The sequence below is a fragment of the Schistocerca piceifrons genome, chromosome X (assembly GCF_021461385.2).
Source record: "Schistocerca piceifrons isolate TAMUIC-IGC-003096 chromosome X, iqSchPice1.1, whole genome shotgun sequence".
In the NCBI taxonomy this organism is placed as follows: Eukaryota; Metazoa; Arthropoda; class Insecta; order Orthoptera; family Acrididae; genus Schistocerca; species Schistocerca piceifrons.
In genome coordinates, this window is record NC_060149.1 from 505,721,989 (window position 1) to 505,748,550 (window position 26,562).

The 26,562-nt window shown below is 42.2% G+C and overlaps 1 protein-coding gene and 1 non-coding gene across 2 annotated transcripts in view; one reads left to right on the top strand and one right to left on the bottom strand.

Annotated features, from left to right (window-relative positions):
- LOC124721267 overlaps window positions 1–26,562 on the top strand; it is a 90,269-nt gene that overhangs the window by 40,235 nt on the left and 23,472 nt on the right. The gene's annotated exons all lie outside the window — the stretch shown is intronic.
- Window positions 14,825–14,899, bottom strand: Trnat-cgu. The gene has a single exon. It is a non-coding gene; the product is annotated as a tRNA-Thr (tRNA).

Here is a 26,562-nt window from a genome sequence, read left to right on the forward strand (position 1 = left end):
TTTGGTTTATGGTTCGGCGGCGCCCTCAGCGTTTCGTTTACTCGACCCAGTGCACCACTGTGGCGTTCGAATAGCGACGGGAGCTTTTAGGGCGAGTCCGGTGACCAGCGTCCTGGCGGATGCTGGAGTCCCTCCATTGTAGGTCAGGTGCGCACAACTGCTCGCCAGTTACGTTGCTCACGTTCGTAGTTCTCCGTCGCATCCGAATTACCGTCTCCTTTTCCCATCCACGGCGGTTCATCTCCCGCATCGGCGGCCCAGGTCAAGGCTAACAATTGCAGTTCGCGTCCGATACCTTCTATTCGAACTAGAGTCCTTGCCTTTACCACCTATACTGGAGGTTCATTCGCGAACTCCTCCATGGTGTACATCTAGGCCGCGGCTTCGCCTGGACCTTTCACATGGTCCAAAGGACTCAGTTCACCCCGCGGCTCTCCTCTGACACCTCATCTCTTATTCTCGACATGTACCGAGGCCATGAAGTGATTTACACTGACTGCTCGTTGGCTGATGGTCACGTCGGCTTTGTGTATGTCCATGGAGGACATATTGAACAGCATTCCTTGCCCGATGACTGCAGTGTTTTCACTGCCACAAGTTATCGATCAGTGCTACCCTCGTCACCCTTTGGTAGCGACCATCCTGGATTCCATCTATGCCCTGGAACGTTCCGATCGTTCAGTGGTGTTTGTGTGGACCCCAGGACACGTCGGAATCCCAGGCAACGAACTTGCTGACAAACTGGCCAGACAGGCTACACGGAAACCGATTATGCATATCGGCATTCCAATAACTGACCTGCGTTCGTTTTTACGTCGCCAGGTTTTTCGGCTTTGGGAGACGGAATGGCATAGTCTCAGTACGCACAACAAACTGCGTGCCATTAAGGAGAATACGAATGTGTGGCAGTCCACCATGCGGGCCTCTCGCAGGGACTATGGTTCTCTGCCGGCTACCGGCTACCTCCTGCGCCGTGACGTGTTTTTTCCTCATCCTTTTCCCACCCTCTCTTGTGCTCACGCTGTAATGACCTCGTTGCCCACGGAATTTTATGCCCCAATGTTCCTTCACCAGAGTAAAAATGATCACGGAAGGAAAAGAATAAAATATTACAAGAAAATCAAGAGATTGTAGACCTTGTGGTGCAGCTTGCAACGATGTTACTTAAATCTATTACAATACGATAAAATCCTCCACAAATGTTAACATTCAGGTGGAGTAATGACTGTTTCACTCCATTGTAGTCAATGCACTGAGGCGACAGAAGTCATGGGATACCTCCTAACATGGTGTCCGACCTCCTTTTTCCCGGCATAGTGCAGCACCTCGACGTAGCAAGGACTCAACAAGTCGTTGGAGGTCCGCTGCAGAAATACTGAGCTATTCTGCCTCTATAGACGTCCATAATTGCGAAAGTGTTGCCGGTACAGGATTTTACGCACGAGCTCACTTCTCGATTATGTCCCAGAAGTGTTCGATGAGATTCATGTCGGGCGATCTGGGTGGCCAAATCATTCAAACAAAGCGAGAACAATTGTGGTCCGGCGACATGACGTCGTTGTTTGGAAACATGAAGTCCATGTATGACGGCAATGGTCTCAAAGTAGCCGAACGTAACCATTTCCAGTCAATGATCGGGTCAGTTAGATCAGAGGATCCAGTCGATTCCAAATAAACACAGCCACACGATTATGGAACCACCAACAGCTTGCACAGTGCCTTGTCGGCAACTTGAGTCCATGGCTTCGTGGGGTCTGCGAAACACTCGAACCCAACCATCAGCTGTTACCAACTAAAATCGGGACTCATCTGACCAAGCCACGGTTTTGCAGTCGTTAAGGGTGCAACCGATATGGCTACGAACCCAGGAGAGGCGCTGCAGGGAATGTCGTGCTGTTAACAAAGGCACTCCATTCGGTCGTTTGCTGCCGTAGCCCATTAACGCCAAATTTCGCCGCACTGTCCTAACGAATACGTTCACCTTACGTCTCACATTGATTTCTGTGGTTATTTCACGCAGTGTTGCTTGTCTGTTAGCATTGAAAACTCTACGCAAAGGCCACTGATCTCGGTAGTTAATGAAGGCCGTCCGTCCAGTGCGTTGGCCGTGACTAGAGTTAATGCCTGAAGTTTGGTATTCTAGGTGCAGTGTTGACACTGTGGATCTTGGAATATTAAATTCCCTAACGATTTACGAAGTGCAATGTTCCATGCGTCTAGCTCCAACTACCATTCCACGTTCAGAGTCTGTTAATTTCTGTCGTGCGTTCATATGATAACGTCGGAAGCCTTTTCATATGAATCACCTGAGTGTTAATGATATCTCCGCCAATGCACAGCCCTTTTATACCTTGTGTACGGGATACTCCGCCATCTGTATATGTTCCTATCGCCATCCCATGACTTTTGTCACCTCAGAGTGTTATGCCCTATGTGTTTGCGTGCTTCATGTTTTCTCTGTCTGCATGTAACTTTTTCCGAGATTTTAAACGATTGTTGGATAAAATATTTTTCTTTTATGATACTTGTTTCTGCTGCGCGATGCAGCGCTTTTGGGTCAGGAGTTCAGAGACAGACAATAGTGATTATTTTATATGGCACGGGATAGCTGTCAAATGAGTTGACATGCTTTGTCATCTGTTCACCTTTTATTGTTAGGTGAGCAGGTGTGTAGAAATAAGTAGGAGTAAACGAACTTTAGCCAATTTAAGAGTGTAATCAATATTGCTTGCAGAAGTCGTAGGTATTATTAACCATTTTAGTCAGTTATTAACTTTCATGGTTTCCTCATTGGTATTTTCTTTATTTAGAGCAGAATTTGCTATTTGCAGCTTCAGTATAAGACACTACAGAAAGTGCTAGAAATTGAACAGGCTTCTTAGTCTGTCTCAGTCGCAGTTTTAGAAGCCTTGAGTTTTGCATCACTTCTCAGAAATTCGTGGTTATTTTCTTGTGCGTTGTAACGTCAGTTATCTAAAATACAATATGACTGAATCAAAGCAATCGGTAGCTTCAGCATTTACTTCTGCAACTTCTCCGTGTAGTATAGTGTGGTCCAAGTACCTAGAAATCAGCCTGATGAAGATAATGTGTGGTGAAAAGCAAAGGGAGGACTTGTTTTAATAATAAAATTGAAAATCCATTTTACATAGCTTGAGAGATCGTTTAGGGCAGTCTAATGTCAAAGGATGAGTCGTCGTGAGGATGTGCGCACACGTATGGTATGACATGGCATATCTAACATTTACGTTGCAGATTCTTGCGGTGTCTTGCAGTCACTGCAGATCGCCTGTCGGAACCGGCAGCGTCTGCAGTCAATTTCCTCTGCGTCAGACTCGGTGCGGCCCTTCTGTAACAATATCCAGGCTGATAAAGAGAGGATTTGATAAGCTAGAATGCTGCAGCCAGTGACAATGAGAAATTCCTGGCCTTAGCCGAACGTGGTTACTGTTGGTGAACGAATCGAGGTTTTATTCAACCATATGAAAAACACAGTAGATATTTCTCGTGCTGCAGCTTTAGATGAATATATGATGACAGGGTATAGGACTGCCGGGGATACGAATTCTTTTCCCGCAGTACATAAAATTGCTGTAGATTAATCGCAAAGTCAAGATGTAGCTCATCTCCATTCAGTTCGCCGTTCTCATTCCATCCGAAGGCTAGTTCTACGAAAGCGTACTGAAAATTAATGGCTCCGAATTTTTGTGTGAAAACTCTTACACCTTTTTCAATAAGACAAACGTTCTTAACATTCTACGTCGTTATTTGTAATGTCTACGTATTTATTTCTCATCGTAGTTACCCTGGCGACTATCACATTTCTCATGACGAGGGAACCAGTTTGTTGATACCGCCACTGTGGAGTGTTTGACTTTATTGACAGAGCCACAACCTCACCTCTCCTTGCACCGCGTCATCACTATGAAATTGACGTCCTCGAAGGTGTTTCCAAGTTTTGAAAATAGATGAAAATAAGATGGGGACATGTCGGGACTATACGGAGGATGATCGATGACAGTGAACCCCAGGCGTCGGGTTGTTGCAGATGTCGCAGCGCTCGCGTCTCACCTGGCGTTGTCTTGCTGAAGGAGATGGTGCTCGATGTGTGGACAGATTACACCTTGCACAGTCATAGTTAGGTTACACACCGGCGTGTTACTCGCAACAATTCAGAGCCTTCTAGCGGCAAAGGGCCGCAAATATGTTGACAAGAAGAATAAATATGTAGAATGTTAATAAAGTTTGTTTTAATTAAAAAGGCATTAGTTTTCAGTACTCCCTCCGTCAAATCTAGCGTAAATGGTCGTGAATGAAGGTACTCATAGCTGCAAAGAACATTGCAGTTACATGTTATCATAAATGCTGTTTAAACGAGGGGTATTTGGAGTACTTTGAAATAACAAAAAAAAAAAAAAAATCAGATGGCTCTGAGCACTAAGGGACTCAACATCTGAGGTCATCAGTCCCCTAGAACTTAGAACTACTTAAACCTAACTAACCTAAGGACATCACACAGATCCATGCCCGAGGCAGGATTCGAAACTGCGACCGTAGCGGTTGCTTAGTTCCAGACTGAAGCGCCTAGAACCGCTCGCCCACACCGGCCGGCTTGAAATAGCAAACATCACGATAATAACTGAAAAAGGTCGCAAAATAGACAGCTGTCAATGATTATTAGTTGTCTGGCCCTTTCATTTTTTGTATATACGAAGTTACCGCAAGTAACATTTGCGCTACTGTTTGTTTGTCATTACCATAACTAGTTTTTTCTGGTAGGTATATGCTAATATTTTAATAGTTGTGGAAACTAAAGAATGTCTTGCTAAATCTTGACGTGCAGTTTTTTTCCTGGTGCGGCTACACAGCTTTCAGGACAACAGTACGCTAATTCGCCTCCAGTAATATTCCACAACGGAAGCGCTGTGGAACGTCTCCGGTATACCGGTGTCGTGGACTTTGCGACCCGTGACGTCAGCATGGTGTTTCCGATCACAAATATTTTAGCGGGACATACATCCCTCTACGTTTTATCCAGACTTATGACTGGCTGTGCCGGCCGGTGTGGCCGTGCGGTTCTAGGCGCTACAGTCTGGAACCGCGTGACCGCTACGGTCGCAGGTTCGAATCCTGCCTCGGGCATGGATGTGTGTGATGTCCTTAGGTTAGTTAGGTTTAAGTTGTTCTAAGTTCTAGGGGACTGATGACCTTAGAAGTTAAGTCCCAAGTGCTCAGAGCCATTTTTATGACTGGCTGTGCACCTATTACATAGCGCATAGCTATCTTTAAATGTTTGTTCGTTATTGCCTTTATTTTCATTTTTTTATATTTACCTTTGTCCTTTCTGCAACATTACTCTAGCAAATGATAACTTTTCATGAACTTTAATTTCTCACTCAACTTCTTGTGAGATAGCCAGGGATTTTAAACTGAGTTTTTACATCGTCTTACCTCTTTTAATTTTTTGTTAAGCTCTATGTACCTTTTTATTCTTTCTTGAAAAGGCAGGCAAATTGCATCTTTTTTACTGCTTGCTCCTTCAGCTTGTTTATCAGAAAGTATCTGTTCGCATGTATTTTGATTTATTGTGGAATTTAGTTTCATATGCCATCCTTCGACAGCATTTATGGTTCTGTGCCACTGGTTAAAAACATTCCACGTTTCAATTGGTATACTGGGATTTTCTGTCCATTGATAAACCATATTGTCTGCCAAGTTTATGACCGTTTCTCCACTGGGCATTTCCCCCATTATTAGCATCCAAGCCTCATCGATACTGTTTGAGGAAAGATGTGCCAGTGCAGCACACATGCGGCAAAACAATCTGACTTCTTCTCTACCACTGTATTGAAATCCCAGTTCTTGTATTTTCTTCCAAATAATTGGTTCAAGTGAAAATTGCAACCGGAAACGGCGATATCTAAGAACACTGATTGCTTGGCTTTAATTGTAGCCATTTCAAAGTCTAGCACTGCAGATGGCGGTATCCAGCCAGGCAAGGTATTTTTCGATCCAGAAAAAAGTCTTTGATATGTATTTTGACGTTTGTCGTGGAGCAAAGCGAATAAAACAGCTAATACCTTCATCTCTTTTTCTCTGCTTCCAATAGCAACATGTCTGGCGTACAGTTGTTTTGTTTCAAACAAGTGTCAAATTTCCCGTCCATAGGAACAGTTCCATTTTGACACGAGATTTTCTTCGCTTCTTCACACGAGTCTTTTGTGAGGAACAGACCTATCGGTTTTTTTTAAGTGTTACCTTAATTGGATTTCAAAATGTCTTCGCTCACTTGAATCTTCGAACTAGTGCCAGGGTTCTGGGTCGTCCCAGTAGCTTCCCTTGTTGCTTTACGCACTGCAGTCTTGGAGTTTTCATCATTTGGCATACTTGAGACGAAATTTAAACCTTTATCCCTCTGATCTTGAAATTCCTCGTTAAAAATTTGGGAAACAGGCACTGTCTTTTCTTCGTGAACCCCTTTTCTGCAGTTACGCATTCGTTTGTTAATCTGCACATCTACTTCGTCAGGTGGGCAAGAATGTTGCTGTTCAGCCATGATACTGCCATTACCAGTTTTTAAACGGCCTCGACACATACCCGTTCAAAATTCACTCACAACTAGGTGTTATATTTTGTGTGCAGCCGGTTGCTATGACCATCTTTGACAAGACACAACTTCTCTTCCGTTGTCGTAATTATTTCCATTGCTCACAGTGTACAGAACTCAAGTAGCTTAGGCATACGAAACTATACGGAAATGAAGGCTGTCAGCGAGGGCACTGCCTGACTGACGGTGACAACACATCCGCTTGTGTTAAACGACTAGTTTAAATGGACACACTTCGCGTTCATCAACAGAAAAACGATTTATGGCAAGGCAGGTATGACGTGAAGGGACGGGTAAGAATCTTTTCTCACACGTAGGTTATCCCGTTTTTATTTTCTTTGGGGGTTGCGGTGTTCTTAGTGCGAGGCAGAACGGAAGTTCGTCATTTTATCGCAGCTGTTTATGATGAGGACATTGTTGGCCGGCCTGAGTCAGTGTCGATGGGAACTGCTAGTGGATGGTGCTTACGTGGCCGCAAGGGCTTTCATTTATACTGAGAGCATGCCGACTTGGTGGCTAAATCGCTAATAACGTATCGAACATAACTCATTTCGTTGGAATTTTCTGGAACCTTGTCTAAATTTGGCGCCCCCACCACCTTCAATTTCGCTACCCTAGGCCTCTACCTACTTCGCCCACGCGATAGAGCGCCTCTGGATCTGTGTTAAAAGCGGTCAGTTTGGAGTGTTATGCAAACAAATGGGAATTACATCACATTCTGCTTTATAGTTCATTACAATAATTTGTTGGCGATATTTGAACTGCTTGTGAGAGACTGTCGCTATACACAGACTCACTCATATTCCTCAGTAATTTTGGCTGTATTTTCTTTTTGCAGCAACTGTAAAAAACACAGTTTTATAAGGATTATGACTTCAAATCACTCTCTTGACCATGTTATTGTGGCGCGCGCGCGCCTGCGCCCACACACACACACACACACACACACACACACACACACACACACACACACACACACACACACAGAGAGAGAGAGAGAGAGAGAGAGAGAGAGAGAGAGAGAGCGCTGAAGAGAAACACACCGAAGGGCACGGTGAGCCTTTGAGCCAAGCTACCGTTGGTAGCTGTTGCCAAGGTCAAGGTATCCTTGAGTACTGCATTCATAGAGGCGCTGCAGGTTCAGCTACGTCATCCCGTCAGATCCGCCTCGTGCAGCCGCAGGCGAACCTCCTACAGGTGGTCAGAAACGGACAGGAAACCTTGTGGGTGTGTTGCGGGGTTGATTGTGCCGAGAAATAATTGTTCGGAAAAAATTCGATACGTTGTGCCGTTTCCGATTTAATTAGCATTGAAGTTAGCCAATCAATTTTTTTTTATCATCAATTATTTTTCAGCACAACCTACCCTGCAACAGCCTTACAAGCTTTTCAGACTGTTCCAACCGCCATATATACAAGTTGCAAGACATCAGAGAATTTTTTATAGTTAAATGATTTTTGTTGCCACAAAAATTCGCCTTTATCTTTTCGATTACCAATTGCGACCTCCTCAGTCATCTTCAGATCAATGTGCAGCTGAGGAGGACCATGCGTCAATGACAACTGACGATTCTTGCTCCATTATGAAGCTCTGCAAAGGAGCTTTGCTTAAGATGGCGGTAGTATCGAATTATTTCGGTTTCTGTTCTCATTTTTCATAAAAGTGCTCGGAAAAATACAGAAAACGGATTTCTTCTGACGTAAGCTTACTTGTCTTATACTCTTTAGGTATAACGCAGAGAGGTGGTTCTCGCTATTTAACATAGGCCTTTTCTCCTCCCAAATTGCGACGTTATGTCATGAAATGTCGAAATTATTGCGTGGTGCTACGGTTTAATATAGTCGTGGCAGTATTAATCCAGAGGCTTTGAGATTCTATAGGCATGGAAGAATACTAACGTTAAGAAGATTAAAACGTTGTGTTGGTGAATGTATCCTGGCAGTCTCAGGAAGTGATTTAGGGACACCGTGAAAACATTTCTGGGGTGGCCAGACTTTGATTTAAAGAGCTGTGGGTTGTTTCGACCTTTGCACCAACTATCGTAGTTTTTATTTTTTATATCTTATTTTTTGTTAGTACAATGGTAACGTAACAAGATCATGAACGTTTAATTACATTAAATGAATAGTATTTAAATCCATTGAATAATAATAATAAAAATAAAAATAACAATAATAGCTATAAAACGTTAATTTCGAATTAATAATAATGGGAAGGGAATTGGGAAATTTTGATATGGTGTTGGTAGAACTTCTTGTTGACATTGTGCTACGGTAGCAGTGCCTTTCTGTATCGGTGTGGGAGCGTCCGTAGAGTAAATCAATCCAGTCCATGTACTCCGGTGGAGAAGAAACAGCACCTGCTGTTGGAATGTTAGTCGAAGTTGAACCTTCGCAAGTCACTGAAGGTACTCATAAAATTTATTCTGCGAATTGGAGAGCCATATTTTGTTTCGCGAGAATGTTTATTGTTTGATATGGTTGCCTGTTGACTGTACCTCCTAGACAAACCGTCACATCGTAGTCTATTTCTCGCGCCTGTCTTTCACCCTTTCAGAGGTGAACTTTATATCTGGCGGAAGTAAAAGTTTTCTTCGTGCTCCAATGCTCTTAGGTCATTTTTTAAAGATTTTAGAAGCAGGATTTATACACTAGTATGTATCCATTTCAAAATGTGTTTCGTACATTTGGCTTCTTTTTATGGACTAAAATAATTAATTTTGAAATAGTCACTGTTGTAATAAATAAACTGATCATTCAGTAATTATCATACAAAATAATAATAATAATAATAATAATAAATAATAATAATAATAATAATAATAATAATAATGATGATGATTCTGGCTCCATTATGAAGCTCTGCAAAGGAGCTTTGCTTAAGATGGCGGTAGTATCTAATTATTTCGGTTTGTGTTCTCATTTTTCATAAAAGTGCTCGGAAAAATACAGAAAACGGATTTCTTCTGACGTAAGTTTACACAGAAATTAATGACACATACAACACAGAACAAAATTATAAATGAAGAACAAAAAGGCTGTTGCAAAGGAGCACGAGGATGTAAAGATCAACTGATAATAGATGCAGAGGTGACATATCAAGCTAAAACTAAACAAAGGTCCCTACACTATGCATACATTGATTACCAAAAAGCTTTTGATAGTGTACCCCACTCATGGTTACTACAAATATTGGAAATATACAAAGTAGATCCTAAATTGATACAGTTCCTAAACATAGTTATGAAAAATTGGAAAACCACACTTAATATCCAAACAAATTCAGATAATATCACATCACAGCCAATACAGATTAAGCGTGGAATATACCAAGGAGACTCATTAAGTCCTTTCTGGCTCTGCCTTGCTCTGAACCCACTACCCAACATGCTAAATAATACAAATTATGGATACAATATTACTGGAACATACCCACACAAAATCACACATCTGCTATACATGGATGATCTAAAACTACTGGCAGCAACCAATCAACAACTCAACTAATTACTAAAGATAACAGAAGTATTCAGCAATGATATAAATATGGCTTTTGGAACAGACAAATGTAAGAAAAATAGCATAGTCAAGGGAAAACACACTAAACAAGAAGATTACATATTGGATAACCACAGCGACTGCACAGAAGCGATGGAAAAAACAGATGCCTATAAATATCTAGGATACAGACAAAAAATGGGAATAGATAATACAAATATTAAAGAAGAACTAAAAGAAAAATATAGACAAAGACTAACAAAAATACTGAAAACAGAATTGACAGCAAGAAACAAGACAAAAGCTATAAATACTTATGCTATACCAATATTGACCTACTCATTTGGAGTAGTGAAATGGAGTAACACAGACCTAGAAGCACTCAATACGCTTACACGATCGCAATGCCACAAATATAGAATACATCACATACATTCAGCAACTGAAAGATTCACATTAAGCAGAAAGGAAGGAGGAAGGGGATTTATCGACATAAAAAACCTACATTGTGGACAGGTAGACAATTTAAGAAAATTCTTTATAGAACGAGCAGAAACTAGCAAAATACACAAAGCAATCACTCATATAAATACATCGGCTACATCACTGCAATTTCATAACCACTTCTACAACCCTTTAGATCACATAACATCAACAGATACGAAGAAAGTAAATTGGAAAAAGAAAACACTACATGGCAAGCATCCGTATCATCTAACACAGCCACACATCGATCAAGACGCATCCAACACATGGCTAAGAAAAGGCAATATATACAGTGAGACGGAAGGATTCATGATTGCAATACAGGATCAAACAATAAACACCAGATATTACAGCAAGCATATTATTAAAGATCCCAATACCACAACAGATAAATTTAGACTTTGCAAACAACAAATAGAAACAGTAGATCACATCACAAGCGGATGTACAATACTAGCAAATACAGAATACCCCAGAAGACATGACAATGTAGCAAAAATAACACATCAACAGCTTGCCTTACAACATAAACTTATAAAACAACATGTTCCCACATACAAGTATGCACCACAAAATGTACTGGAGAACGATGAATACAAATTATACTGGAACAGAACCATTATAGCAGATAAAACAACACCACATAACAAACCTGACATCATACTCACCAATAAAAAGAAGAAATTAACACAACTAATCGAAATATCCATACGCAATACAACAAATATACAAAAGAAAACAGGAGAAAAAATTGAAAAATACATCCAACTGGCTGAGGAAGTCAAGGACATGTGGCATCAGGATAAAGTTGACATTATACCAATTATACTATCAACTACAGGAGTCATACCACACAATATCCACCAGTACATCCATGCAGTACAGCTACATCCAAACTTATATGTACAACTACAGAAATCTGTAATTATTGACACTTGTTCAATTACCCGAAAGTTCCTAAATGCAATGTAACATATACCGTACAGTTAAAAGGAAGTCACGCTTGATCAAGGTCCGCGTCACCTTCCATTTTTAACCAGACATAACGTCTGAGACAAGAAAGAAATAATAATAATAATAATATACAATTATACTGTGGAATGCAACTAACTAACCAACCATTTCCGTGTATTTTGGGGCGGTTAGCAAAGGCACTCGCGTCGGTCGTCTGCTGCCATATCCTATTAACGAGATTTTTCGCCGCACTCTCCTAGCAGATACGTTCGTCGTACGTCCCACAGTGATTTCTGTGGTTATTTCACGCGGTGTTTCTTGTCTGTCAGCACTCACCATTCTAAGCAAACGCCGTTGCTCTCGGCCGTTAATGAAGGCCGTCGGCCCACTGTGTTGTCTGTGGTGAGGTGATGTCCCATGCGTCTAGCACCAACTACCTTTCCGCGTTCAGGGTCTGTTAATAGCGGCCACATAACCACGTCGGAAGTCTTTTCTAATGAATCACCTCAGTACAAATGGCAGCTCCATAAATGCACTGCCCTTCTGTAACTTGTGTACGTAATACTACCGCCGTCTGTGTATGTGTATATCGCTATCCCATGGCTCTTGTCATTTCAGTGTACACTGGCAGCAGGTCCATTGTGGAGGCTTCCGTAGCTAATGTGACAGCATGATCATTGCCTGCGAGGCACATGTTGCTCTGTGTCCAGATGAATACCACCGAGGTTCCTGTAATATGGAGCTCGTGTAAAAGCTCGTGAATGGTGGAGTCGGAGAGTAATAATCACTTTTGTACAACTGAGGTTATCATAGAATAGGAGAATATTTTTGGCAGGATGAAGTTTTACTTGTGTGAGAGTGCTGTGGATCGCTACAAATTACGCCGTGTGCATACTGTATTATGGTGGAAAGGAAGTGTTATTCATAAACTTTTTCCGATAAATTCGTAAGCAAATTTATCATCGTCCTTGGGACACCAGACTTATGGCTGCCCATTCATGGATGGTCTGCGTACTACGGCGACTAATTTTAGGGCATGTGCAATCATTAATGCTACACCAGAAGTTGATTCGTACAGTTGGTCTGAGGATACACTATGGGTGAAGCTCCTTCGTCTGGGGGTGGGCACTAGAGTTATCGCGTGGAAATAAGCTCCGGATTTGTATCTGTTTGTGTAACCGCTGCTGTCCTCCGTCTTGTCGAACGACTCATGATGAGATAGACATATGGGTTCAGGGGAAGTATCGTATAATGTGGATTTTATTGCCTAAAATAAATCTCAGCAGCAGAATTAATTAAGGGTATACGGAATGAATTTTTCAATGAGAAAATCGGTTTTTGGGAAATTGTATTCCCCCGTTTAGAACTGTGTATAAAATACCGAGATTAAGCGTATAGAAGTATTTTACATCTTTTTTATTTTATTTTGTTTTATTGGGGCATATGATGATCCGCACCATGTTTGAGGCAAGAAATCTCCCTTGATATAGCCTGCCTTGCTACACTGCAAGACAGTTGACAGTCGATTTTGCGCAATTTATATTGTTTCCTTAGGAATAAATCAATGTGCTTGTTGTTAACGTCATATTTGGCGAAATCATTGAGTTTCTTGCCTTTATCATGCCAAGATCTAGTCTGAAGTAATTTAAAAGCATGTTCATTGGCGCAAGAAAGTAAAGCGTACTCAGAATTCGTTTGATTCATCATCTGCATCAGTTCTTGACATCGCAGCAGCGTCTTAACTTCTACACTAGTAGTCATAAATTCAACGTTGCGGCTGCTACTACACCTAAAAGTGCTTCAAAAAGAGAAACAGTTGCAATTTAAGACCAATACAAGCAACTAAATGCTGGGAGTACAAAATATGAGATAATTAATGTTTGTGTACTATCAGATGTTTCGGTGAACAATGTGTCCTGCAAACAATGTGGAAAATGTGGAGTTCCACTGAAAACAAACATAGAGGTGTGATCAAAAGTAACGGAAAGTTTTGTTTCTCCTACAGAATCTTTATATTCATCAACATCAGCTCTGTCCCCTTCATGGTAACCCCCCTCAGATATAATACAATTGTGCTAGAGCCTTTTTCAGTTTTGGAAGCATTTCTGGAATTCACTTTCCGTTATGGTGTTCCATCTCCTTCAGCGATTCTGTTTTTATGTCATCAGTGGTGGCAAAACAACGTCGTTTCATGGTTCTCTCCAGCCTCAGGAATGGAAAGAAGTCGCAGGTGGCCATGTCTGGCGAATACGGTGGCTGAGGCAACATAACGGTTTTGTTTCCTGCCAAAAAAGCACTAACAAGCGTTGATGTGTGAGCGGGAGCATTATCGTGATGCAATTTCCAAGAGTGTTTGTGTCATAATTCTGGTCGTTTCCTTTGGATTGCTTCACGCAAATGGCACGTAACTTCCAGGTAATATTCCTCATTGACCATGAGACCATAAGGCAGGAACTCATGGCGCACTGTCCCAGAGTAATCGAAGGAAACAGTGAGAAAAACCTTCACATGTGATTGAACTTGTCGAATTTTTTTCAGTCATGGCTCTTCAGCCAATTTCCATTGGGAAGATTGTGCCTTGGCGATGTCATACCCATAGGCCTTTGTTTCGCTACGTGTTATAACCTTTAGAAGTTTTAGATCGTTGTCGATTTCATTCAGCAATTTTTGAGCGATGTCTACGCGACGACGTTTTAGTCGAAATCCAATTTCGGAACAAACTTTTCTGCTACACTTTGCATGCCCAAAACACCTGAAAAACGCTTGTCATGAGCCAGAGAATAAGCCGACAGCATCAGCAACCTCTCTGATAGTGATTCGCGAATTTCCAGAACCATTTTCTTTGCGTTTGCCACTGTGTTATAAATTGATGTGCTGGGGCGCCCAGGACGGTCGTCGTCGTATTCAGCGTCTTCTCAACTCACTTTGAAACTCTTTAAGTTAATCGTAGTAGATCCGCCAATAGTCACAGCCAACCTTTCGAATGCGGTGTGGCACGCTATGCCATTTTTCAAGCAAATTATTATGGTTCAAGTGTAGTATCGAAGTTTCTGGAGTAGGAAGTATTTATTATTAAAATGGTACAACGTTAGATGTATAAACTATTTTGGAGACGGTGACCAAGGCATTCATAGACATTGAGGATCTGAATCTAAATCTGTGTGTGTGTGTGTGTGTGTGTGTGTGTGTGTGTGTGTGTGTGTGGAAATTAGAATTATGTATAATACGTTCAGCTGCTGACGGGCGATGATTTATATCAACGGGGACAGGTGAAAATGTGTGCCTCGAACGGGACTCGAACCCGGGATCTCCTGCTTACGTGGCAGACGCTCTATCCATCTGAGCCACCGAGGGCACAGAGGATAGTGCGACTGCAGGGACTATCTCGTGCACGCCTCCCGCGAGACCCAAATTCTCATCTTATATGTCCACACATTACATTCGTAGTGTCCCAACCCAACACACTCACTACTCGTGGAAGACATTCTTACCAAGTCCCGTAAGAGTTCGGGTAATATGTGTGCATCCGCACAGAAGAGGTAGGTCATGGCCAGTATTGCCAGAACCATATACTTACATGGATATGGCGTCTGTTCTTTCGGACCTATCCGAAAGAACAGACATCATATCCATATAAGTATACCCGAAATTACGTTTTCAGGTATAAACACACTTCACTTTGGCGTTTATGATGCTGTTTCTTCATTCTATCAGGGCAGTACAACGAAGTGCAAAGTCTTGCAGAAGGTGGCACTTTCCATAGGACTACGAGCTGCACCAGCTATGTTTTGTTTGCACAAGGAACAGGTCAGGTCTTTAGATAATGCAGTAAAAATCTATTCAGAGATGACTAGACAGCATAGGGGAACCATCAAGAGGAAGCTGTTGGACAGTTGTGATGATACTAGCTATGGAGCAGGTATGCACCGAAGTAAAAAGTTTGAAGCTCATTTCCCATAACTTATAATTTTTTCGTATACAAGGTACATTTTTTTCAGAGTCTATTTATAGAAGATAGATGAAATTTTCTGGAGTTGTCCTTAACGTCGAGTATATTTGAATTTAAAAAAATTGTGAATTCGTTTTGGGTTAAGGAATGGTATTTTAAAACACTTGTTAAAATGTAATCTGTGTAAATCGCGCGGGTTAGCCGCGCGGTCTTATGAGCGCCTTGCCACGGTTCGCGCGGCTTCCCCCATCGGAGGTTCGAGTCGTCCCTCGGAAATGGTTGTATGTGTGTGTTGTCTTTAGCGTTAAGTTAGATTAAGAAGTGTGTAAGCCTAGGGACCGATGACAGCAGATGTGTAAGCTTAGGGACCGATGACAGCAGTTTGGTCCCATAGGAACTTACCACAAATTAAAAAAAAGTGTAACTTTAACATTTAGGAAAAATAAAATTCAGAAAGGTAATTTTCTTTTTCGAAAATGGTTAATTCAGTAGAAAAGCGAAACATACGTCCGCATGCTATGAAAGAAGAGTATAGGCCCAGTAACTAGTGAGAAAATGTTCCCACGTTCTGGCACAGTTTAACATTGTAAGTATAGGGCATCCCGTATACCCTTAATGAGTTCTTAACGGCATATTTCCAGATGCCGATTATCCAAGGGTGTGGGTGAGCAGATCGAATTCTGCAGACGTGCATGACTCGGTATTCTATAGGCGAAAAACTACGTCTATACCAATATCTTCTGAAAGGCCGTTTGAAGAAGACGTTATGCTGAGCACTGTACTGCAGAACTACAGTAAAAACGAAAGTCGTTGGCAGGTATGGCTGAGGATATAATTTATCCTTAAACGGCTGCAATTTTGTTTATGGCAGTTGCAAAGGGGGCTGCGCTTAAGATTAAACACTGTGGGAGCCCGTTTTCCGGTAAATCTTGATTAATAATGGCCGTACCAAAAGTAACTAGGAAATGCAGATGGAATAATTTGTGTAAGTCAAAATGGTACACTGCCTCGGAAGCCCCATCTATTTATCGTAGCTAAGATGCGGCGACGTGACTTGGTATTGAATGACATTTTTAAGTCTAGGAAGACCACCATCGGGTGTCGACGAAGAGCAAATGTCTTTCCGACAGCGGACGAAGACGTGAAAGGTAGCCTGTTGTGGATCTGTATCGTCAGAATCTGAATATGAAACTGTAAAAGGAAATTTCTTTTTCCCAGACACTAACAAAGACTGATTGGCCATCCGGTTCAGGTGTCTGAATAGACACGCCGTTAATCTTATCGGTCTGTGTAACCGTCTATATTTTATTTACTTATTTTTTTACCACGTTTAAACAGTGGCCCAAAGGTACTTTGTCCATTCAGTGGGGGAAAACTACCTCTTGCCACATTTCGTTAAACATCATTAGGATCCTTTGTTATAGTTACTAGATGATGAAACATTTACATGTGTGTGGTATCTGAATCTGGGGAGGTATCTTTGCATTATGGTAGCGTACTGTTGAATTATCAGCCTGTGAAAGTGGTGTTACAGGACTGTATCTGCCGGGTGTTAAAAAGACTAGAGTACTACGTTCGGTTAAAATTCGATGTAGAATAAAATCTAAGTGAAAACTGTTTGAAGCTGACATTTCATCACAATACGTTCCCGGTAATTCCCTTACATCACAAGGATTGGTATGACGTACTCCTCGGTCTAAAATTCCAGGTATTCCGGCTAGGAATGTCCGATGGTACGTCGCTGTTTTCTTCAGACGTAGGATTCCTTTGTATGTACCTTCAATGAAACGACATACTGTTCCTGTAATTCTGTTTCTGCTGTCCGATGAAATTGTGTGCTTTTGCTCGTAGTACGTCTACATAAAATTAGATTATTAGCGGAGAAACGCGTCCTTCTTACTGTGTTACTCCTCGTCTGTTTCTGATGGCCATGAATTTCTTGTGACCACCATGGTAGAGAACTTGCCACAAGTTATACAGAAAAAGTAGGGTATCGAATTATGCACTGCGCAACCCATCACACACACACACACACACACACACACACACACACACACACACACACACACAGAGAGAGAGAGAGAGAGAGAGAGAGAGAGAGAGAGAGAGAGAGAGAGAGAGCTGCAGAAATACCAGACCGAAGTGATGGACCGACCAGTTTCTCGGTTGGTAGCACTACAATGAAAACGTCATAGAGACATGACATGTTCCCCAGTGAAGCATTCCTTCATGCTGGACTCGAAAGCCATCTGAGGGTAGTGGTGCTACACGGCCATGAGCAAGAGCACTATCCTGATAAGTGGAAATGGGTCAGGTCTACATGAGCGTCTCGCTTTAGCTTGGACAACTGAATAGTTTCATCAAACGAAACTATGGTGAATGTTGTGGTTTAGTAAATTTTAAATCCTAAATGATGGCAGGCGTTATGGTGTGGGTATCATTGCTCAGATAGATTGCTGCCAACTATAGATACTCTCAACGACTACGGTTATTTATGGGAAGTTAATGAAACTTATGTGGTACGCTACCTTCAGCACACTCCAGATATTCTGTCATGGCAACATACGACTGTATATATTCTGAAAAATAACAACCCACCCTTTCCGTAGAGGAACAGCTGATTCAGTAAGTTACCCATTTGACACGTACGAGGTCTATCCAAAATTTTCGGGACTGGTGCTGCCATTTGTTGAAAACCTCCTTTGGACTAATGGTTACCATAACCCTTTAAGTAGTTCCCATCCACACGTACACACCGGGCCCAGCGCTTCTGCCACTGGTCAAACGTTTTCTTGAAGTCCTGTTCTTTGAGGGTGTTTATCACCGCCAGCGATACTTCTTGAATCCTCTCCAGTGTGTCGAACCGACGGCATTTCAACTTGATTTTCAGTTTTTGGAATAGCGCGAAGTCGCAAGGTGCCAAATCTGGCGAGTACGGTGGGTGGAGCACAATTGCCATGTTGTTTCTTGCCAAAAAGGTCCTGGTGAAAAATGACGTGTGACAGGGCGCGTTGTCGTGATGCAGCAGCCAGTTCCCTTGACGCCAAAGTTCGCCGCCGCACGTTTTCACGGAGCCATCGTAAAACGTCACAGTAGTCCGCGGAATTCACTTTTTGGTTGGGTGGGACGAATTCTTTGTGCACAATTCCATTGGTATCAAAGAAAACGATAAATAATAATGTCGTGTGACGAGGGCCTCCCGTCGGGTACACCGTTCGCCTGGTGCAAGTCCTTTGATTTGACGCCACTTCGGCGACTTGCGCGCCGATGGGGATGAAATGATGATGATTAGGACAACACAACACCCACTCTCTGAGCGGAGAAAATCTCCGACCCAGCCAGGAATCGAATCCGGGCCCTTAGGATCCTGTCGCGCTGACCACTCAGCTACCGGGGGCGGACAAAGAAAACGATGATCATGCTCTTCACTTTGCTCTTCACCTGTTTCGCTTTTTTGGGTCTTGGAGAGCCTGGGCTCTTCCTCTGGGACGATTTTTGCTTTGTCTCTGGGTCATAACGGTAAATCCAGCTCTCGTAGCCGGTGATAACTCGTAACAAGAAAGTTGGATCATCAGATGCGGTCTGATGAAGGTCCGTGCACACTTCAACACGCTGTTCCTTCTGATCGGCAGCCAAGAGCCTTGGGACAAATTTTGCGGCGACACGATGCATGCCCAATTCATCAGTCAGCATTCGTTTACATGTCCCATAACTAATACCCACTTCATCTGCAAGGTCTCGAATGGTTCGACGTCAATCCGCACGATCCAGTTGTTGAAGTTTGTCTACAATGTCTGGCGTTGTGCGGCTAACGGACCTTGCAGCGTGAGCATCATCTTCGACGTCTGTACGCTCGGCCCTGAACCGAGTATGCCACTCGACACACGCGTACGGCTCATGCTCTGTCCCCCAAACACTTGTTGAATCATTGCAAGGGTCTCCGTAGCACTTTTCCCGAGATTCGCACAGAATTTGATACACAGGCTTTGTTCTGGTCGCGGACCCATCTTAAAATCGCTACACACCAAACACAGAGAATTACGGGAATCACAGTGGACATGCAACATGTCCTCCCAGCAGAATGCCACTCTGCACACTGGCTCGTCAGATATGCAGCTCTCGCCACCTAGCGGTGCAAAGATCTACTACTCCTACATTCCAGATGGCAGCACCAGTCCCGAAAATTTTGAATTCCACCTCGTATTTCACCGATCAGACAACGTACATGTTTGCAGTTTGGCAAGTGCGAACGCCGAAGTATTTCCTTCTCTAGCTTAATCCCACAGCTCACACAAATCTCAGACGACTCTATAACCTAAGAAGCTAAAAATGTAGTGGAATGGTGCATCTCCTCAAATAATAGCTGACGCATCTAAAATGAACATTTACTTTTCACCAAAGAACTCGAGGGGCCCGAGCGTGGAACATTGTATTATCGTAAAAAGTGCCTAAAGTCGTTTATCGGAATTTATGCAAAGGCTATACTCTAGACATTGCCGATAAATGTTGCATGACACGTTACTGGAGCTAAGAAAGGCTACATGAAGCGCACAAATAGCCACCGAGTTGTTCACGCTTTGTGGAAGCTGCGTGTACCATACCACCGCAACCACGTCTTCTTGCCCGCAAAAAATGCACTGGAACACCTGATTAAACGCATGCATGCCACTGCTCGAAAATGCCTCAAAGCTGTAAAGCATTAACAACCCAAAAAACTGAGCCCGTGATGCTAACACAGAAAGTGTGATATTTCATTAAACATTAAATTATTCTGAAGAATTTGGGGTTTCTCTAAATACTGTAACTATATTATGTTTGTAGTGTTATAAACATATATATGGTGGTCAAATGTAGGCGTGACCCAAAAATATATTATTCCCGTGAAACTATAATATTTCTGTACTCTATTTCTGCAGCTGATCATTTTCAGTGTGGTTTTTACTGTTGCACTCATGAGTGTACATAATGGGATGGTTAATAATTAACCAGAGACATTTAATTCTCATGTTTCAAGCCCAGCTATCCTCCTACCAAATGGAACTATTAGAAGTTCTTACTGTACTTCTTCACCGTGGTTTTACAAATACGGAGATTCTGTCCTAGTAATGTAGTTCCAGTGGTCTGAAGTACTACAATTGCTTTTGTGATTAAGTTAATGTGTGTCAGATGTCATGCTTTTCATTATGAGACCTCTATGGTGTATCCAGTTTCTCTTAAGATCAGCATAATTTAAGAAAATTCCTGCCTGATTAAAGCATCGTGCAGGGACGGAACTAGGACCAGGACCCCTGCCTTTCACGTATAGCGATCTCACCAACTGAGATATCAAAATACACCTCCGGACCTGTACCAGTAGCCTCAGTTAGTTGCCACTTGGCTATTGTTCAGAATAAACGTACGGAATAGGCGTCTGTGAAAATGCCATTGTTTTGGAACATTAGTTATTAGGACATTGATGAGAAAAATGATACCTTACGCAATAATACAATAGATTTTAAGGGAATTTTGAGCACGATCAGTGTCGTGCATGACTGGCAATAACATTACCTCGTGCCCAGAAACTGCAAAATCCTCTTCTGTAGTTAGTACAACAGTTTAATCACTCTTGTAGCACAAATAACTTGTGTGTTTCAAATTTAAGTTCTACAGACACATCAGTGTCTTCAAAAACTTATGTAATAAATTTTTTTTGTGATTTTCTTTGTTATACTTGTAGTTTCTTGGATATGGAACACAGCAGAGAACCAAGTTTCGACATTTCGGAAGAAGAAAGTGTAGTGGCTCTCTTGAAGAACTTTAGCTTTAAGTAATTTAGAGAAACAATGTTCGAACTCAGAGTGATTAGACTTTAATTTGGACAGCTCCAGGCCTTTCACTTGGTCAAAAGTATGGTGCAATGATTAGAACTAACAAGGGAAACTCCCCATCGTACCCCCCCCCCCCCCCCCCCCCTTTCAGATTTAGCGATAAGATGGCCCATTGCATCGCTAGTCAAAAACTGACCACATATCAAGCATGAAAACTGAAAGATGATATAATGCACTGAGAAAAAAAGAAGCAAAGTACAAGCAGTGAACGGTCCAAGATTAATATGTGCAACATTGAGCGACTTCGTACGACCGTAGAGTTGTGGTTATGTGATCACGATGGTGGACTGTGAAGGGGAAGATCTGGGTTCAAATCTCCCTCATGTCCAATATCTTTTTTCCCGCGAAATTATGAACCTTACGTCCGGTCATTGACGTGTCTGTTCGCTGTATTCAAGTTTGTGTCTTTATCGTGGTGTAACGTCCGTTCACAACAGCGACGTGTAACTAAGGACCTCCAGACGTACGTACCTCTTCATTGTACACCAGTACCACATATTATGCCTCTTGCGTTCTGTTTTGGAAGTTTTGACTCTGAATTCCTTCGTTGTTACATAGTTCACAACCGTTTATCTGCTATTTTCATTTCTGTGAGAGGTCTATGTCACTATTAATCACATTTACTTGCGACGGTAATATAACCTTACCTCATGACTCATTTTTTATAACCATTGTATAGTATGACAATTGCCAACACTACAGAAGCAGAAGAGACACGTCAATGACCACACGGACAGTTCATAAATTCGTGAAAAAAAAGTCATGAGGGAGATTTGAACCCAGATCTCCCCCTTCGCAGTCTTAACACAAGCACCACTTGACAAAGATGCCACGGTCATTCAATGTCGCTCTGTGTTGCACATGTTGATCTTGGACCGTTCACAAATTCTATTTTGCTTATTTTTTCCCCACAGTTCATTACACCGTCTTCCTGTTATCATGTTTGATTTGTGCTCAGTTTTTGGCGGGCTATCCACTGGGCCATTTTACCACTAAATGTGAGGGGGCTGCGGCGGGGAGTTTCCCTTGTAAGACCGAGAGAACATCTACTGAAACAAACCAAAGAACCAAAATAAACCAGCCACATTGCATGCCACTGCTAACACTTATGCTGAAAGACGATTCCCACAGTAAATATTTTTCGGCTGTGGCGAAGTTTGAAAAGTGCTCCTTCTGCTTCTTTTTTTCTATCTTAGCAACACGAAACTTTCAACAATACCGTGTATGTACGATTAATATCTGTTGTCGAAGCGCCATAACCGTATCGACAGCTGAGTTAGCGGTGTTGCGAAGCGAGTCTCGTATTAATTTATATCAACACCGGATGTTGTTCATTTGATGCAGGCTTAGTGCTACACAACACAACATAGTATTGTTAACAAATTGCGCGGGTGTGTGAGGCCAAGAACAACACAATAATGTTGCGCAGCATTTCCATGGAGCTTCAGTTAGACGTCTGTCTTTATAGCGAACATGTCGGCGCTTGACGATGTGTACCTCGCATGCATTGCTACTTAGTTGCTTGCCTTGCAAAACACAAGCAGAAATTATGCAGAACGGGCGAAACAAGTCTGAAAACTTCCCAGTGGCCATTTCAGTGGGCCAGGAGATCATTCACGGCAGCAAAGATTCGTACTTAATTTTGCTCTGCTATTGTGGACAACGTAGTATCTGGCGTTTCCTGATCAGTTAGGAATTTCATTTCACAGCGCACCGAGTGGTGCATTTATTTACATCTTCCAGTCCGTTTCCTGATCTTTTCATTTTGTCTAGTTTTTTGCAGAAACCGATCGGAGCGTATTGAATTTCTCTCGGTGTAGGCAGGAACTGCCTTTTACTGCCCAATACCGGCCTTACACGATACAATATCCTAAGCGAGCGTCAGTGTTTTTTTAAACTCTGCAGTCTTTTTCACTAAATTTTGCGAACCGACAATACCGGTCTCAGACGCCCAATGTTATTGCGTAATGCTCAATGTTGCGCAATAAATATTGAACCCCCTTAAGGTCTAACTTGTCTCAGTCAGCGAAGCGAACTTGGCCATCAATGTAGGAGGGGTGTTCTATAAGTAATTCAACACATTTTCTCCTCGGCCAATTTCGGCGGAAAAAGGTGGAATTTGTGGGACGTCGTCCTCGGAAAACCAGAGCATCACGGACACTCACAGGCGCTTGCGGAATTTGTACGGAGACCTGGCAGAGAAGAAAAGCAATGCATCTGTCATCATCGCAAGAAGGTCGCGCAGACGACTTCAGCAAGTTCGTCGCCACAAAAATGCAAACGAATGTCTCTTCCTTCATGACAACACATGGCATCACACAAGGCTGCGCACCCGAGGGGAGCTCACAAAACTTCATTGAAATGTTCCTCCACATCCACCCTACAGCCCGGATCTCGCACCTTCCGCCTTCCATCTGTTTGGCCCAATGAAGGACGCACTCCGCGGGAAGCAGTACGTGGATGATGGAGAGGTTATTGGTGCAGCAAGACCCGTAGAGTCGTACCATGCGGGCCTACAGGCCCTCCCAGTAACGTGGCGTAAGGCCGTCGCATTGAACGGAGATTGTGTTGGAAAAATAGTTTTCTAGCCAAAAGAGTGGGGAATAATATGATTATTGGAATACTGAATAAAACCAAGCTGCTATCAGAAAAATATAAGTTGCATTACTTACTGAATGCCCCTCGTGTGATTGTCTTACCCAAAATTGAAGGGATGTATGTAATCTCTGCACCTAGGAGACTAACAATAGCTAAACAGTTCAGAATTCTTAAGAGCTTTGCAAGATATTTTCCTCGAATATAGATTACCGTATGCTACAGAAATTCCAAATAAATGTGTTAGTTGTGCAGATATTATTTACTTGAGCCGAAAAACTTTAAATTATAAATACCAAAAAAGTTGAGGGGATCGCATTACGGACCGACGGATAAGAGAGCATATCAGTTGCGACACTGCTCACAGTATATTAATAGCGTTACTTGTCAACTCGGGGGTTCCCCCATTTCCTTGCTGCTTGGTTTATGCGAGATGATATTAGGGGGATTCCCCTTTTATCTTCAGAGACATAATCTGTACAGTAGCAGTGAGTCGCAGGCGATGATTCATAGCTATCGTAATTTGATTACTTAGTGATTCATGATTTATCTAGAGTACAGCGATATAAGTACTCAGTATATTTGTTTATCCATTGGTTACCACAATAATCCAATTGAGAGATCAAAGTTGCACATGTTTCGCAGCCTCTTTGTCATCACACAGCAAAACCTTGTTGATCTATTAAAGCACAATGTATCTCCTATTTGGTACGACATATTACGATCTTTGATGGTCTACATTAATGATTTTCAATTTCTGTAGTAACATATCACGCACTCATCACTAAAACAATTTTAAGGTGCAGCACCCTTGCAAAAATATAGCTATTTTCGCACAGACAGGTCAATTTGGGGACACGATGTGATGCAAAAGAAGCACTTTTTTCGAGGTTACTAAGTTTTGCACCTTTCCCCTTCTATTCCAAGCTTAAGCACCTTTCCCCTATTTTTATCTGCGTTTTTAATAGATTAGATAGAATTTTCGTCTCTTCTGGACAGGACAGGATCTTAAGATTTTGTTTAATCAGAAGTCAACAATGGTCAATAAATATTAAAATATAATTTATGGAAAGCACTAGCATTTATTTATACCCCTAGCACAATGGCCAACCTCAGCATCAATGGTCAACCAGCAGCTGTGAAATCAAAATGTTGACAGTCTTGCTGCACAAGTTGAAACCTAAATTCAGTTAACGCTGGTATGAATTTAACGGTTCCTGTCTGTCGACTGTGTGTCATCTTGTTGGCCATGTGTTTTACCAGAACGAATTTTTCACAACAAAATCATGCCGAAGTTTGTGAAGGAGAAATTGTGTGCACTTTCAGAAGAATTCAGGTCTCAGTGTATCGAAACGGATTGCATCATTCTTCGATGTGTCGTCTGTGAGGTAAATATTGCAATCGATGACAAGCGTCAAAGAAACAGATTAAACCAGCACATCCAGAACAACAAACATTTAAAGAACATTGATCTTCGCAAGTCGAAACCTAAGGAAACTACTATGACACGCTTTGGCATCAGGATCTGAAAAGCAACTGTCATTGAATGAGCTTAGTGCGGATCTTACCTTGACATTAATCCAGTCAGGAATTACAATCCATAAGGTAAACAATCCTGCAGTCAAATCATTTCCTGAGAAGTACACACAAAGGTCAACACCGGGTTGGAGCACGCTGAGAAAAAGTTACGTACAGCTAATTTATGAGAACGTTTTAGAGAAAATATGGAGGGGGGGGGGGGGGTTGGCAAACATGAAGTGGAATTCGTTTTAGTTGAAACTACTGATGAGCTGCAAAGACATATTTTGAATGTGTTGGTTTTTCCATTATCTGGTAATGGGTAAAACATTTATGCTTGTTAAAATGTACCAACTCGAGAAGAAAACAAATACCTGAACGATAATGCAATCATTCTACGACTCATGTGAACCTGTGGCCGGGGAGCTTACAAGACGAAAAAGTCGTGCTTGTGGTGATTAATCAAGCACGCTACACGCTTCCGGCTTTCCAGCAATTGAATTGCATGTACCCCAACTTGAATCATGTGACGTTTATTGCACAAGGTCTACACCAGGGATGGGAAGCCTTCTAGCTTACTTCGCCCACATTCGAAGAAGATGAGTATTTTTGGGCCGCACATAATATACGCAACACTAGCAATAAACGCTGAGAAGAAAACAAAAGATGGACCAATGAGAATAGCATTGTGTGGCGGGAGTTTCAAATTGATACGTGGTTTGGCGTCGCATGCGGCCCATGGGCCGCAGATGGGACACGCTTGGTCTGCTCCGTGTTTGCGAAAGTATCAGGGAGAATTACTGCAGGGTAAATGACTTCAGTGTTGCTCTGAAGAAGATTCTGGTAAAGGCTCCCAGTCGCACCAAGTTTTTTATAAAAGAAGGGTCAGGGCTCCACCTTCTACAGTTCCCTGTTGTCACAAGGTGGGGTAAATTTCTTGTGCGAAAAGTTCGGTAAAATCACACACTTTATATTTCTAGGCTCAATATACGCAGCAGCTATCAAGCAGGCTCAACAGTTAGTCAACAACAAAGACCTAGAGTTGTGACTTTTTGCAGTGTATTGCTCCAAATATTTGCATGGTGTGGT